General features: G+C 29.6%; 1 protein-coding gene across 5 annotated transcripts in view; it reads left to right on the top strand.

The window, feature by feature from the left end:
• The window catches only part of LOC129980850 (homeotic protein antennapedia-like), a 788,317-nt gene that overhangs the window by 445,098 nt on the left and 326,745 nt on the right, over positions 1 to 16,474 (top strand). For all 5 annotated transcript variants that reach the window (XR_008785259.1, XR_008785261.1, XR_008785260.1 and 2 more), the window contains one exon: positions 7,393 to 7,466. The gene's annotated coding sequence lies outside the window, so the exon portion shown is untranslated. The remainder of the gene's footprint in view (positions 1 to 7,392; positions 7,467 to 16,474) is intronic.

The raw sequence follows: 16,474 nt of genomic DNA on the forward strand, positions 1-16,474 counted from the left end.
TATCTTAAAGAAGGAAATCAAACTTCACAAAAAGAAAAATGATTTTACCTTTAAGCAAAATTATAAATACTGAATTTAGAAGAGTCATTTGGTCTAGAAGAAAAATTCATCTTAAAATTCTATTGGAAAGGTACTGATTTTATGGAAAATAATAGCGATACTGTTTCATTTGCTAGTAACCATGTCTCTATTTCAGTAATAGAGAAACAAGAAAAAAAAGAAGAAGAAGAAGAAGAAAAATGGCAGTAAAAATGATAAGATTTTTGTTAATTTTGTTTAGAAATTTGGAAGCAATTTTTGTATGTCATTAGAAAGAATTGCATTAATTGATAGTTGCATAATTCTAGCATACTACTGTTTTGCTTTGTTTAAATGAAGAATTTTTTACCAAAGCACATATTTTCAAAAATTTCTGTAAGATCTGTAAAAGAAATGCTGTTAAAATGCAAATCTAAAACTACATATTTACAAGCGAAATCCCATAGAAGTGAAATGGGACGAATTCCTAACTAGTTTTTCAAAATTCACTTTTATTATAAAGAATGAAATATGAAATGGTAAACGGAAACGAAAATCATTAGAAGGGGCATTTAAGAAATGATACTATGTAAAGAAATGATGTAACTATATTCCATTAAAAGCAATAAATGAGGTAGAAATTTTCTTTTTATGTAGTTTTTTTAGCATAAAGCGAAAAAAAAAAATACTTTGGCAACAGCAACAACAAAATAAATTTTATTTTAATCAAACTGTTTACTTTTAAATAAGGCAATATAAAACTAGTCAAATGAAAATTTTTATCTACATTTCTGTAATTCAAAAGAAATACTAAGATTTCTGAAAGTAAGTGAATGCACAGTGACATGAACTGAAATAAACTAAACAAGATCTTAGTTTGCTTTGGATTTGATCCAAAGATTCTTTTTTTTTTTCATACATTCCGGAGTGGAACCATTTAATAGAAAAAAACATTGTATGTTGAAAAATTGGCGAGAGATTTCATTTTATCTTGCATTCATTTTAGCATATTTTAAATTTCAGGATCAATATTTTTTTTTAAATGACGACATCTAAATGACTATCAAAGTTTTTTTTTGACACTTTTTAAAACAATTTCTTTAATTAAAAGCGAGGCTGCATTTTTGGTAAAGACAGAAAAAATATTTCTAGAAAGTAATTAAGTTTTACAAATAATCAGAATATCCAACAAATATTGCAGTTTCGTAGAGAGAGAGAGGAAAAAAAAAAACCATCAAAGAAGACAAATTCACTAACTTAACGATGCATGAATATTTGCCTCTTTCTCTACTAAATACCCTCTAAAGAATTATCGATAATTTGTAAATTAACAAAATAAAATTAATTTCTTATAAAACTTATTAAATATTTCAATTCATTACTGATTTAATTCTAAATCTAAAAACCTATTAAGTATTTACTTTATTTATATACATACATCCATGAATCATTTTTAAAACTTGAAATATTAAAGAGATATTAAGAATTTTTAAAAATGATAATAATTCCAAAGCTCTGTAAAGAGTTTTCTCCCCTATACAGCTTCCTTCAGTAAATTTTAAAAAGCTTTAAAAAAACTTCTGAAATATCAGTACCCACAGCCTTTATCAGAAGAAAATTTCAAAAAGGGATTTATCAGCAGCCATGCAAAACTCGAATAATACCCTTAGTACAACACAAACTCCTCCTTTCTACAAAAGCTTGATGAGAAATTAATATCCAGAAGGGCTCTGCGAGTTGCAAATATTTTTAAGAGTGCCTCTTTCATACGTATCTGCATTGAGCCACAGAGCCATTTGGGGCAATCTAAAACATTTAGTTAGTCATTACCTTTTACAAGTCGGTCGTGAGGACATTAATGAAGACATCACGACACTTTACAGAATCTCTACCGTCCATTGTTCTCCTAAGTGTCATTAGTCGTTGATGGCTTTCCTAGAAGATCTGCTCTGACTTGTAAACCGAAACTTCTATCGCTATCGAAGAAGGAAGACTGAAATGTCTATTTAATGATTTTTCCCCCGTGGGATTATAGCTCCTTCATTTTTTACAAATCTTGTTTTGTTTCGAAAAAGTAAATTACTAGATATACAGACTGTAGATTTATGGACGTCATTGTTGGTAGGGTAATTATTGCTCGGATTTTTCAACAGTGTGAGAGCTGGTGCTTAAAGACGATCGGGGTTGTAAGAGGGCAATTGTCTCTGTGAGATCGTATATGACATCACACTTTTATCCTTCATGTAACTTATTTTGAAGCTTTAAAAAAATAGTTTGAAATCTGAAGAATGCTTTCAAGTGAAAAAGAAAAAGTATTTTGGAATGTATAATAGCATATTTTATGTATTGAAATGATATTTCATTTAAGTATCATGTTTTAATTCATCACGGAATCGAATAAATGTTTTTTAAAAAATTAAACGTTTGATATGAACGCATACGCTGCTAGAAGATACTAAATGAACTCAGATTTTAAAGAATTGTAAATGTAAATTACACTGTTAAAATGTACTTCAAATAAAAAAAAAATAAAAAATGTTTTTATGAAAGAGCAGTGTTTGAATTAATAATGCAATAACTTAGAAAAATTAGTACGATAAAAATTGCAGATAATCTAATGATTAGTGAAATAATAATTAAATGTCTGAAGCAAGGATTTTGAATCTAATCAGTGTTTTTCTATGAATATTATTCATATATTTTACCATTTGAAAAATTGTTTTCATTCAAGTAAACCAAAGAATTGGTCTATAAGTTTACAAGATTATTTTCTTTAGAAATTATGGAACTTCGTAACAGCAGAAAATTTGAATTGATCAAAATTCAGTTCAATCTTACTGTTTCCATAAATGAGGGTTTGAAAATATCAGTGAAGGGGACAGATTTAAAATCCTCAGATATACGAATTAGCAGTAACTGATTAGTCCAATATTCCTCATTAATTATCAATACTTGTTTAATTTTACGATCTCTATAATAAATTCCCCTTCCAAAATGCAATCTGTCGTCAACTTGGCGATTGCCAACTTATCGTTGCCAATATTGGCGTAATCTGAAAATCGTTAATTCATTATCTTGGCTATCGAGGTATAATTTAGAAATCGCCAAGTAAACCCATTCTCTTGGCGATCTTGGAGTAGTTTGAAAATCTGGAGTGTTGAAGTAATACAGGAAAGGCGACCGTCTGGGTGAACTTTTGGTATCACATATTTAATTGAGCTTCGCGATCTTGTCATAATTTGAAAATCGTAAATTAAAATCCTTATCTTGGCGTTTTTGGTATTAACTGAAAATCGCAAGTAGTCTTCTAGGTCGCTTGAAGATCGCTCAAATAATACCGGGAATGCAACCATCTCGATGAACCTTTAGTACGTGGTGCTTAATGGAGCTTCGCAATTTTGTCATAATTTGATAAGCGCCAATTAAAACCATTATCTTGGCGTTATTTGGCTTAATCCGAAAATAGCAAATAATCTTCAGGGTAATAAAAATAAACAAATGCCATAAAAACATACTTAAAAAAAACTTTGTCTGCTTATGCTTTTTTTCCATTTTGAGCATTGTTTGAGGATAATCTTTTGAAAAGAGATTCATATTATCAAATAAAGAAACCATGCTCTGTAGAAAGCATTTGAAAATTCACATGAATTATTTCGACAAAAAATAAGCAATTAATGAATTGTTTAGCTTGACTGTTTTATCATTTCTAGTTCATCAATGTTATTTTTATAATTTAACCCTTTAATGCTCATGCCCGTGAATGCCATGGGGATTAAATTACTGCTTCTCAAACTTCTTAACTGAAATTAAATCATTCTCCCTATAATTCTATACAAAAGTACCACATGATCGATAAACATCTCAAATATTCGATGGATTCTTAAATGAATCAGTAAAACAGCATAATTCTGAAACGGAAGAGGTATCATCTAATTAGATTATCAAATGAAAGTGGTTAAGAGTTTTACATATTAAATCAAACTTTTAGTGTTTCAGAGACCATTGTGCTGCATATTATTACTATGAATACTGAATTCTCAGAATTCAAAAATCTGAGTTCTAATATGGATGAAATTATCCCCTTCAGTATCAGTAATTGCAATAAACACTTCAAGGATAACTTAATTTTCATATAACATTCTCCATCACATTGTCTTCTTCTCGAAAACCATGTCCTAGCATATCTTCCATGCTTGCTGTAGGCTATGATTGCTATGATTTATTGCTTGGAGCATATAAAAAGCTATTTCATAAACATTATTCTGATACTGAACTGCATTGATTATTAGAATTTTATTTAATGCATTATAACATGCTAACATTAATAGCAAATAACGAAAATCATGATATTTTAAAACATAGCTGAATTTTGAATTACATTTAAAATTATTATTATTAATCGTATTGGAGACAGCTTTGAATGAATGTTACTAAAACCTAAGATTCTTATTCAGTGCATTATATGTGCTGTCATAAAGTGCAGACAATGAAAACATGGCGCAGTAAAAGCACAGCTAAATTATGAAATACATCTGAAATAGTTATAATTATCAAGACTATCCATACTGAATAGAGTTATGATTAAAGGCTATTAGTTAATGAATGCAGCTAGAAGTTAATAAATATATTTTAGACAAACTTTTTAAATTTACGTGTTTTGCTTAAAAAGCCCATCGTTCAAGAAAAATAGGCAGTTTGCAAGGCTTATGTAGTACTTTGGCAGATGTGTTTCGCTCTTAGTAATGTTCTCTAATTTGCCTAGTAGGCCCAGTTATTATTATTATTTCATCTGTAGAGTGATAAGTACCAAAGCAATCTGGATTACAATGTCTTGGAGAATCGGGGAGAATCTAGGAGATGTAGAACGTTGGAAGAGAGAGAAGAAAGCGGAAAGTTTGTGTCTCGCCCCTTCTCCAAATGCATCTCTCGGGGTATCTTGAGTGACCGATTATGAGAAAGTTTGCGGGATGCCCCGCGCTTCCCATTACAGAGTCTGGAGTCACCTAATAAACCTTATGGACTTCATTTGCTCCCGATTACGCCCTTGTCGTCGGAGCCGTTTCTCAAATAAACGCCATTTTAAACGGCCCCCGCCTCACATAAAAAAAGGGCCCATAAGAAACTCAATGAGATCAATTTGTTGCCATTCAGTAAACGGTTGTTTAACAGGAAGAAGGCACGAATGGTACGCTTGATCGTTTTCTAAACGTCCCATCCTCTCTTAATGTAATCGTTTGTACTGCCACTTTATGTCCTGCCCCGCGCTCTGGAATAGATATCGTTTTACATTGTATGTGAAGAGATTTTTTTTTTCTCCCTTTTCATTGGATTCTTGCAATACTTTTTCAAACAGATTGAAGGCCTTCGAATTGGCGTAATCCTCTGATGAGAATAAGTTTAGCAGAGAATTTTCTTTTTTTTAAACACAATTCTTATGAATTTTTACTTACTTTGTAAATATATGTGAATATATCTAAACTTCAGTAAATTTCTGTATTCAAAAAAATATTTCAGTTCTGCCACACATATATTTTATGCAATAATGTGTTCCCTTGTTTGTTCAATTATATTGTTGTAGCAATATGTGTATAAAATATTGTTAAAATTAATTATCTCAGATTTCTAGAAAGAAGGCTTTATAAAGTTAATCACAAATCACTCGTATAAATTCTTTATTCCTTTATCCATTGCTGGAATAAATATAAAGCTAAATTACTGCTTAATACTAAGCTTTTTTTTAAATACTAAGCAGTGATTTCTTCTGTTCTCCATTTGATAACCTAATCATACCTTTAAATTTTGATGTCTAATTGAAATCTGTTTAAAAAAAATGGCGAACTAAAATTTACGTGAACCAATAGCACCATGGCGTTTGCTTAATTAATCAAGGGCCCATATCTTTTTTTAAAGAAGGGGGTAGGGGAGATCTTGGTGAAAGGAGGAAAATAATAGGGTGAAAAAGGAAAAATAAATCAATAAATAAAGTGGCACAGATTAGAGATAAGAAAATTTAGAGAAATTATTTATTGGATCACCAGTGTTTAAAAAATTTCCAGTACTTCATTTTGTATATTATTTCTGATCGAAGAACATATAACATAGAAAAATATTGGCGACAGACTGAGTGTGAACAATTTACGCCTGTGAAAATTATAGTCAATCAAATAATTAATTAAATGATACTAGAAAAAAAATCAATTTCATCTTTTCATGTATAATATGTTGATAAAAGAAGGAAAAATATCTGAAATACTGGGAAGTTTTAGCAAAAAGTTTTTAATGGCGACTTTTTTCAAGATAATCAATGGCGAGAAATGATTAAGACCTTATTTGTTGATTTTGTAATAACAGGTACTATCTACTCTCAGATCCTTTGTGCTTTGACGCAGGTGGCATTGACTTCCCGAAAACAGGATTGAGATGATAAATGCACGAATAGTTGTTTATATTTATCTGCTAATGAAACAATTATTAGCTCACTTGCACACAGTAACTAGTAACATAGCATGTCTAACTGAACTAGCTATACTGAATAATAAATATACAAGTTTCTTATCAAAATAAAAATTGTGCAGTGATCAGGGAAAAAATAAAAGTCTGAAAAAAATACATCTAACTAAGCGAAAGAGAAATAACTATCAAAAAAAATTCAGAAATATTTATCTTACTAGCTACGTATGACCCCTTTCAGGGATACAATCGTCCCTAAGTTAAAATCTTGAGTTTCTGAAGTGAACAATGCAGTGTGTAAAAATGAAGGAAAAATATCTGAAATACTGGGAAGTTTTAGCAAAAAGTCATCTGCATATCACTTGAAACATCTTTTAAAGCTAAAATTTCATGATGATTGTATTGGTGTTCCATAAAATGAGTATCATGACCATATGAAGGAGTCTCTGAAAGAGTCTTCTGAAGGAGTCTTTTCGAAAAAAGCTGATTTATTGATTTCATTGCCATAGACTATTGTACTTTCATGCTACTACGAAAGTATTGAGAAATAGGGATTTTTTTTTAAATTCTTATGCCAGTAAAAATGTATACTATTTTTGGCATGATTGTGCCAGTTACAAGCCAATTTTGAAGTCCATTAAAACAAATTAATCTCAAAGCGATATATTGATTACCAGATACAATTTTTTTTCTTAGTACGATATTTGTGTCACAATGTCTACATTTAATACAGTTGATGAATATCTAATTGAAACTGTTCCATTGAAATATAACTTCTACTGAATAATCCCCCCCCCCCCGATATTTCAGCTTCGAATTCAATTTTTATAGGTTTGTTATTTTTAAGTATTTTTATAAAATATATTTTATCGTTTTCGATTATCAGTTTTAACTATAATTGCTTTTTTTTCTTCTTTTTTTTAGAATGGGGAAATTTCTGAAATAATTTCATTCATGGCTTTTGGCAAGAGGCAAAATGAAAATCTTCATCACACTTAGTAAGTGATAGAAATCGCATTTTCACATTATTATAAAAATAAATTAAATTATACTTTTAAAAAAATGAAATGAAAAATAACAGAGTAGTTTTGAAAATTTAAAAAAATTAGATAAGTTTAACATTTAATAATTAAGACTATTTAGACAATATAATTTTAAACTCATTAAAAATGTTTCAAATAATTTTTAAAAGACTTAAAAGTTTTGAAAAAGGATTTCGACATCTAATTATTTTAACTTCATTAAGCTAAAGACAATGTTTAAAAAAATTTAGCTATATGCAAATTCTTGCATTTTATTTTAAAGAAAATAACCGGTCTGTCATTAGAAACTGTTGACTATCACTTTGCATTGATAAAGCTACAATTGATTTACAGTAACATAAAAACTGTGAATAACCTGAAAGGATTTCGCAATTTTTAGTATCAATATATGATATGTTTAAATTATTTATAAGAGTATTAATCATAATATGTTTTATGCAAAATTATTATGAATAAAATCAAGATAAATTTGTCTTCACGGCAGTCGTCACAATAGTTAACACTTACACATCCGCTAAATTCCATAGCCAAATAATTATCTTTATTTGCAAGATATAAGCAACGATGCATAATTTTGTGAGCCAATTACTTGCATGAGAAACAGAGTTTCAAAATTGTCACTAGAAAAGTTGAAATTTAACACTTGCGCGAACATCTAAATTTATTACTCCCACTGAAGCAGAACCATGTTTCCTTGGCTAATTACAGCATATGAGACCATGTTTATTTTCTTCAGAATATGTAATGTATATCCCCTTTTATAAAAAGAGAAGACTTTGTCTCGTTTTAGAATCAGTGTTCCATTCCTCTAATGAGAAAATTACGGGCATCTCGAAGAGTGGCAAGATGAAAAATCATTTCTGCATATGGTAACTGAAAATGACAAATCTTCTCTACATAAATCTTTTGAAAAATAGGGTTGAAAAAAAAATAGTGACGGAATGAATTCCACACTAGAGCACAAAGGCCATCTTTGAAGAGCATTGCCTGTCCCTAACGAGGCAGCGAAAAACTCATCAGTTATGCTTTTTTTTTGTCTTCGCTCGACATGTATCGCATCTTTCTAGCTTCCATTGATCTTCCGAGAAACTTTCCCGCCTCCCTCACCTCCTCTGGACGGCCACTGACTCCTAAATAATAAATGAGGAAGAAACAGGGAGGGGGACAGCAGGAATCAAAAAAAGAAAAGAAGGAATAAAGAAAATAAGCAATGATACGCAGGCAGAAAAAGAAGAAAAAAAAAAAGGGAAAAAAAAAGTGTATATATCCAAAACGCTTTGCTGAGAGTCGCACACCAGTTGGAACGTTGACAGGCGATGTGCCATTTACCCCTGATGCAAGGGCTTATCGGCCCTGGCACCATCTGGGGCCCGAGCGCCCTCCCGTCGAATGATCCTTTCAGATTAGAAATCCTTCCTCTCGCTGATTTCTGAAAGGATGCAAGCAAGAGAGTTGAAGGAAGCATAGGAAAAAAAAATCAAGAAGAAAGCAAAAGAAGAAGAAGAAAAATAAAGGCAGCGGAGGAAGATAAAGGAGAAAAGGCGAAATTGTGAAAAAATAGATCTTGCAAAAGAGGGATTCTGATGTTGACATGTATTGAACGACCGTTGGAAGATGGGCTTTTGCCCTTTCATAAGTTTACGCGTCTGTCTTGGGGCACCATCTGGTTCTGAGCTCTTCTCGTCCGGTGCTTCTGCTGAAGGAAGAAGAGCCGATTTCTGTTTAAATATGCATTATCCCCTGTATGCAGCATGAAGTCCACTGGGTTATTTAATAAAAAAAAAAAATATTAATACTATCTGTTTTCAACAGTGAAATAAGTTTGTCATTTATATTTCAACAAATTATCTTTTCTTTTTCATAAACATTAGGTAATGAAGTATAATAAGGGAATCATAAGGAAAGAGTGTTTTACAAGATACAGACATACTGATACATATTTTGAAAGAAAATTAATGATTAGGAAAAGTGCTCTTAGAATACGAGTTGTGAATTTTATAACCAAGAAACTGAAATAAGATTTAAAGCGTGGATAAGGTACAAAGATAAAAAATTTAAGGAACCTTGGATTCATATATTTAACATTCGCTGTGCAGTTGTATCGTAATTACTGACATTCCCTTTTATAATAATTGAGAGTTCCGATGCCTTTAGTATTTGTCTGAAAACAAATATATTCGAATTTGCATTTTTAGAAAACTCCTTGTTTCCCTAAACCGATTTAATCCTAAATTTAATTAAAAATCCAACATTATTCATGTGAAAAAAACCACGTACAAATCGTTTTTATCTATCATACTCATCAATGTATGGATAAATAGATATATAATCTATTACTGAAAAATTTAGTCAAAAATTCGATGCATGATTTCATCCTTTCAATTGGAAGCATATTATGGTTTTTAACTCGAAGTGTATTGGCCAATTCTGTCGTCCACATAGATGCTTATTGTTTTAGAAAATCTCCCCTGTTCTGTAGTTCAACTAATGATCTTTTAATTATATGCCATGTTTTAGTTGAATTTTACCTTTTTAACAAAAACCCTGTTAAATGTTTTTGAAGACCGTCTTATTTACAGCTAGTCTTTCCTATTCCTACTTAGAGAAAGATATAACTTATATCTGTTAATATTCTGTGACAGGTATAACTTATTTCTGTTTTCGAATAACATTTGATGTTAATCTAATGTTATTAGTTATAAAAGTTTGTAACATGAATTTTATAGAAATTCACACTTAAATTTTTAATTAAAAAGCATCCATGCATCCTTCCAATTGATTGTTTGGTCCAAACAGTCTGAGTTTATGTATAATTTTGATGTGATGACCACATATAAAATTCTATTCTATTTCGTTCCGATTTTGGTCAAATATTCACAGACTGACTGATACAAATACTTCCAAATATATAGATTATGAATTACGCAGGTAGAAAATTTCAGAAGGATTCTGAAGGATTACCTTTATGAGCTAAGAATGCTTTTTTAAAGGAAAATTTTGTTTCTCATTTATGCTAACTTCATTGAGTTATGCTTTGCTTATGAAAATTGGTAGGGAATGAAAAGCAGCTGTCATCCAACTTTGCATATTTTGAGCACAAGTAAACAAGCATCGCTCCCCCCCCCCCAAAAAAAAAGCCAATTAAGCAGTTTAGTGATATATAAGAGCGTTGAACAAGATTCTGTGTAAAATTTGCAAAAGTTTGTTTAGCATCAAACTATTATCATATTCTTTATAGTCAGTTAATACAAACGCTTTAATTTAATGCTGTTAAACTATTTTTTGTTGCATTTTTGATTGATTTAAGAAAGGAAATATGACATTCTGTGAAATAAAAGATGCTTTGGACTATTATTTATTCATTATAGACTTGAGCTTCTCCCTATCCTTTATTTTTTTATTTATTTCCTGTTTTATTAATATTGTTAATATCTTTTTGTTATTTTTCTTTTTCCTTTTTTTTTTTAATCCTCTACAACCAGGAGAAGCGACTAAAATTAAATTTCATTCAGAGCAATTCGAAGGGTTTTTTAAGTGAAAATATTTTTATTATAGTTTAAAAATAAAACAAGTATTATCTTTCTCATACAAAATTCGAAATCGCTTATTTAGTTAGATGTTTAACTGCTATTTGTAAAATAAGATTTAATGTTTCAGTTTCTACCAAAGCATTTTGATATCCGTTCCATCCGGCTATAAATAAAGTAATAAATCATCGGATTTAATTCGAACGAAATAATTATTTACTTTTGTAATCGTCTGATGAATCTGTGTTTTTTGTTCTGAAGAAATGCTATTGAAAAACTTTTTTTTAAACTTGAGCATATGAATCACGAATCTTAAAAATGAGCAAAGGTGCGCATTGTGACTGACTTTCGGAATATGAAGACAGAACTGCATGATTTTTATTGTTTCTAAAAAATTTAAGCTCGGGATTGGATAGAGCTGTCATCCATTTTCTTTGCCATTATCTTTGCAGCTGAATTTAAAGTTTTGAACAAAAAGACATTAACATATATTTATCAGACAAATAACCTAGTTTTACGTCAGATTAAATTCTGTGTCCGGAAAATAAAATCAGATTGAAATGGAAAAAAAAAAAAAAAAAAGGACTCGAGGAAAATGTTCAGTTTTTGTGGAATTTCCACATCGTGGAGCTTTTCTCACTCAATGACTTAAGAATTGTTTTCTTCTTATATTAGAAGACATCATTTAAAATCGCTTTACATACACAATTTTTTTGATAAGATTCAACAAAATAAGAGGACATTAAAAACGACTTAGCCGAAATGGCTGCTTGATTTCGAACTTCTCTTTACGATACTTTTTCTGCGATGCAATCATGAAAATCGTCTAAATCATTCACTTTTGACTTTAAAAAAAATTGGAATTAAAGTGAAAAAAAGTGGATGATTTTGGATGATTTGAAGTATTTACTATGTTGCAAGCATTGAACCTGGAGTAAGAAGATTGTAGATTCTAAAAAGATGACTGAACTTTAAAAAAAAAGCTAGTAAATCATAAAACAAATCTCGTATGGTGTGAGTTAAAAATGTGAAAAATTGGTCAAAACTGCGTTTTTTTAAAATTATTTTTATTAATACTATACAGGCAGCAGTGCACCAGTTTTTTTTTTTTTTTTTTTTTTTTTGCTTGAAAAAAAAATTTCAGATAGTGAATTTTGTTATTCTACAGCAAAATCATGTTCATCCGTCAACTGATGCAAAAACAAAACTGTTACTCTAATCTTGACACTTTATATGAGATCAAGTCAGTCAGTAAAATATTCAGATTTTCTAGAGTTTAACGCTAATATTTACATATAATCAGATCTCTCTATGAAAAGAGAAAGTACTAAGCCTGACATTGCGCATGCACGTTGCGTAAATATTTTAATCTCCTACTTTTGCATTAACGTATAATACTATCAAGAAGGCAAAAATAATTTCATTTATTAATACAGCCATTTTCGTAGCACTTGATCGATTGAATATTAGAGTTATTAATTTATTTATAAATATTATAAATAAATAAGTATTCGAGTTAACAATTTATTATTATTTTATTTTTCATTGTTATAGAAATTATTTATGTTCTATCTCCCATTTTAGTTGATTGTCATGGTATGCTTTTGACAATAATGACGCATTTTCCCCTTCTCTTGAAATGTATATATTAAAAGAAAATCAACGAAATTGTTCTAAGGAAGTAAATTAATTGAAATTTGAGAAAAAATAGAAAAAATGTAACTACAATTTTTTAGGTATCTATGAAATTTAAAATATTTTGAGTTGCTTAGATTTTATTTCAACTTGATACTTTTTTCTAGTGTCATAAATGCTTAGCTGATAAAATTTGGCATAAATAAATCATTTTTGACTCATTTTTTTTTATTTTGATGTCGCATTATTTTGTTAATAATTTTAATGATTTATTTTAAAATTTCAGAGAAATATATATTAAGAAGAAAAAACATATATTGAATAAGTCATAGAATTTTATTAAAATTAAGTTAGATAAATTTTGTGTTCGTACACTGATTGCTGAATTTTTTAGGGCATTATATCAATGATTATGTTACAAAGTAATAATGAACATTTCAGAGTTGTATCTCGGATAATTAGAGAGAAAAAAAAAGGTTTGGAGATTTGCCCTGTTTTTGAAAAGGTTTGCTGCATTTTAACTAAGGATTTGTCCAGCACTTTTAAGGCAAATTTCTTTTCTTCCATCTTTTGATACATTTTCTTGTTGTAAAATAAAGTGAAGCTAAAATTATTTTCGACCTTTAATTGAAATTCATGTTAAAAAAATATTTTATGAAGATTATAATTGGAATTGGATGATTAGATAAAAATAGTTAATTAGATCATTTATACCACCACAGAAAAGAAAAAGAAACATCTTGTTTCTTTATTATTTATTTATTTATTGTAAAAAAAAAGATTTAACTTAATGAAAGCTGTTAGGTTGATTTTTTGTTGTCAGATTGCAAAAAATTTTTTGATTTCTGTTTCTCTCGCGCTCACTCTTTTTTTTTTTTTTTTGCTTGCTTCTCTTGTCTTGTTTTCTGCGGTACAATATAATTGATGACATGCCGCCATTGAATGTGATAAAGGAAGAAAAAAATGAAAACAATTATAAAAAAATCATATTCCTCACCTCTGGTTTCTTCATTAAGAAGATGCTACTAGATTATCTTTTCTTTATACTAAGGTTTCAAAATTTTCCTTAGGCTTCTTGTAAGTATTTCGTGAAATATTTTTGAATAATTTTAACTTGAATTTTTGATACTATATATCATTCACTGAATTTAGGATTTTAAATTATATATAATTGGCTGAAAATTTAAAAAATTGTTCTCCTATACATAAAGAATGAATTATGAACAGTCACCTAATTTTCTATGCCAGCTTCAATCCAAAATGGGTGATCTAAGGTTGCTACCAAGTACTTTTTAACTTATTTGATGTTTTTCTCTATAACTAAGTTGAAAATAAATATTTTTTTAATTCTAAAATCAGTTATAAGTTCTGCTAAGATTATTATTTCGATATATAGCATAAAATAACCAACAAATATTTCCAATGAGATGACTTCTGACATCAAAATCCAATTTTTCTCTTTTTGAAGTCTATGGCTGAGCTTAGTTGAAAATATTAATAAATCGAGAAAAAATTATATACTATGAAATGTTGTTACCTGCTCGGAATTTTTAAAAAAGTCAAATTGAAAAAATTATTAATTGAAAATTTATTGAGTTATTCACCTTTTCCTTAGATAATGCAACAGAATATTTCAGTCATAGAGTGAGAAGTCGTATCTGTTAGAGATTCCTTCTAAAAGTTGGAAAAAACACAACAATATGGCCTTCTTAAGGATTCTTTGAAACTAAAATATTGAAAAACAGGAAAAGCTTTTGCGTATATGTTCTATAAAAAATTTAAATGAAAAGAATAAAACAAACTCTATAAACGTGAATTTTATTACACTTTTTTACATTTATTATCATTAAAGGAACGCTGCAAATAAAATGCGTTAATAACAGCAATCCTTGAAAGAATCTAAATAAACTCTACAACTCATAAAATTGAAAAAAGAATACATAGGCTAGTCATTCAATATCTCCATTTTTCGAAGTTTTGGTAGAAGCTGAATTTTTATGTCTGCCCTAAACAAAATGAACAAAATCTGGAATGGAAAAATGCCTTCTAGATTGCATTGATATCTTGCATCAAGGTCTGTTGTTGTGGTTATTTTCCAGTTATAAGATGTTTGTTGTAGTGAGTGTAGGAAACTGAGGGGTCCGTTGAAGGCATCGGCTCCCAGGTTGAATTGTGGTGGGTATACCGCAGGTTGTCTAGATTTTTCTTGCTTTACTCTATAAAGAGGCTTCAGAATTACACCTCTAATTTAAATAATCCCTTTGGAAATCAAATTGAAGATTGTTGTGCTGCTAAATTAAAGGATATAGATAGTGATTTTACCTTGTCAGCTTGAAAGCTATACATTTTTCTATTCTGAATATTCATATAATTTTCCGACTAATGGCAGCGTTCAAGGGAAAGAAAACGGCTTCTTTTATTAGTCAAATAGCTTCTTATGTTTCAACTACTTTGTAGCGTTTTTCTTAAATAATGTGTTGATTGGATTCTTAAAATGTATAGTGGTGTCTTTCTGAATCTTGCGGATGTGATATCCCAACCAGTGACCGCGTTCAGGGAAAGAAAGGACCTTTAATGGACCATTAGTTTCTTGTGTTTAAGCTATCTTGTATTTTTCTTCGCAATGTGTTGATTAGGGTCTTAAATTATATATTGGTACCTTCCTCAATATGCTTCGTCCAGTAGTTGCATTGAAGAAAAAATAGAGCATATTTTGTTGGCCCAACAGCTTCTTATTTCAACTATATTGTAGCTTTTTTCTTCGTAATGGGTTGACTGGGTTCGTAAATCCTAAAGCAATGTAGCTGAGATAGTCCTTCAATCATAATTATAAGCATATCTGTATCAGTACCTATTATTGATACTAATATTTCATTAAATTGGCATGCATTTATGACAGTTGAGCTGATAGTGTTTATACGCCCCCATCCACCTGCATAACAGTTATTCCTTCAGAATGAAAGCAGTCTTATCATTTGAATAAGTCGTGGTATGCTATAGGAATTCTCAAAAAGGAAGATGGAGGGAGTGTATATTCGCTGCCACGATTTCCTTTTTGTTACTCATTTTCATACAACAGCAAAAAAAAAAAAAAAAAAAAAAAAAAAAAAATACAACAGTCATTTAAAAGTAAAAAGAGCTGGAGCTTAGAGCCCAGTGGATACCACATCCATATTTTTAATTACTCTTCTTTTCTTCTTCACTCTTTTAGTTGATAAAGTATACGGATATCCATAAAAACAACGATCTTTTGTGAAGAAAAAAGCATTTATGTGCCAATCTAACACATATGAGACAAATCTATCTCTCTATATATGTCATATTCAGCTTAAACCAAATGTGTAAAAGTAATCTTCCATCTACAAAGGACAAAAAATTGATGATGATTTAAATATCGTTCTGTCGATTCGTTTATAGCTGTTATTTCTATATATTCACTTAAACGTTGTTTTTATTTTTATATATTCATATATTTGTTTAAATTTTTAATGCATTTCATTTTCAATGAACTACATCAAAAAATAAGAAAAATCGAGGAGATGATTTGAGATAATTTCGTAAATTTACTCCGATTGAGAACTACATCAATCTTACCAAATAACTGCACAGGATTAAATACCATGTTTTTATTCCTTAATATCAATGCATTGTTATAGTGGACATCCAATAAAACTTTTTTAAAAATTTTATTAAAAGACGCTCCTGTAATCGAGTCATTAATTTTTCTCTATTATCTTTTACAACACTACTTCTCGTTTTATCATCAGCACAAACCACCACATCAGCCACATACATATCGCT

This window comes from Argiope bruennichi, chromosome 8, assembly GCF_947563725.1.
Source record: "Argiope bruennichi chromosome 8, qqArgBrue1.1, whole genome shotgun sequence".
NCBI lineage: Eukaryota > Metazoa > Arthropoda > Arachnida > Araneae > Araneidae > Argiope > Argiope bruennichi.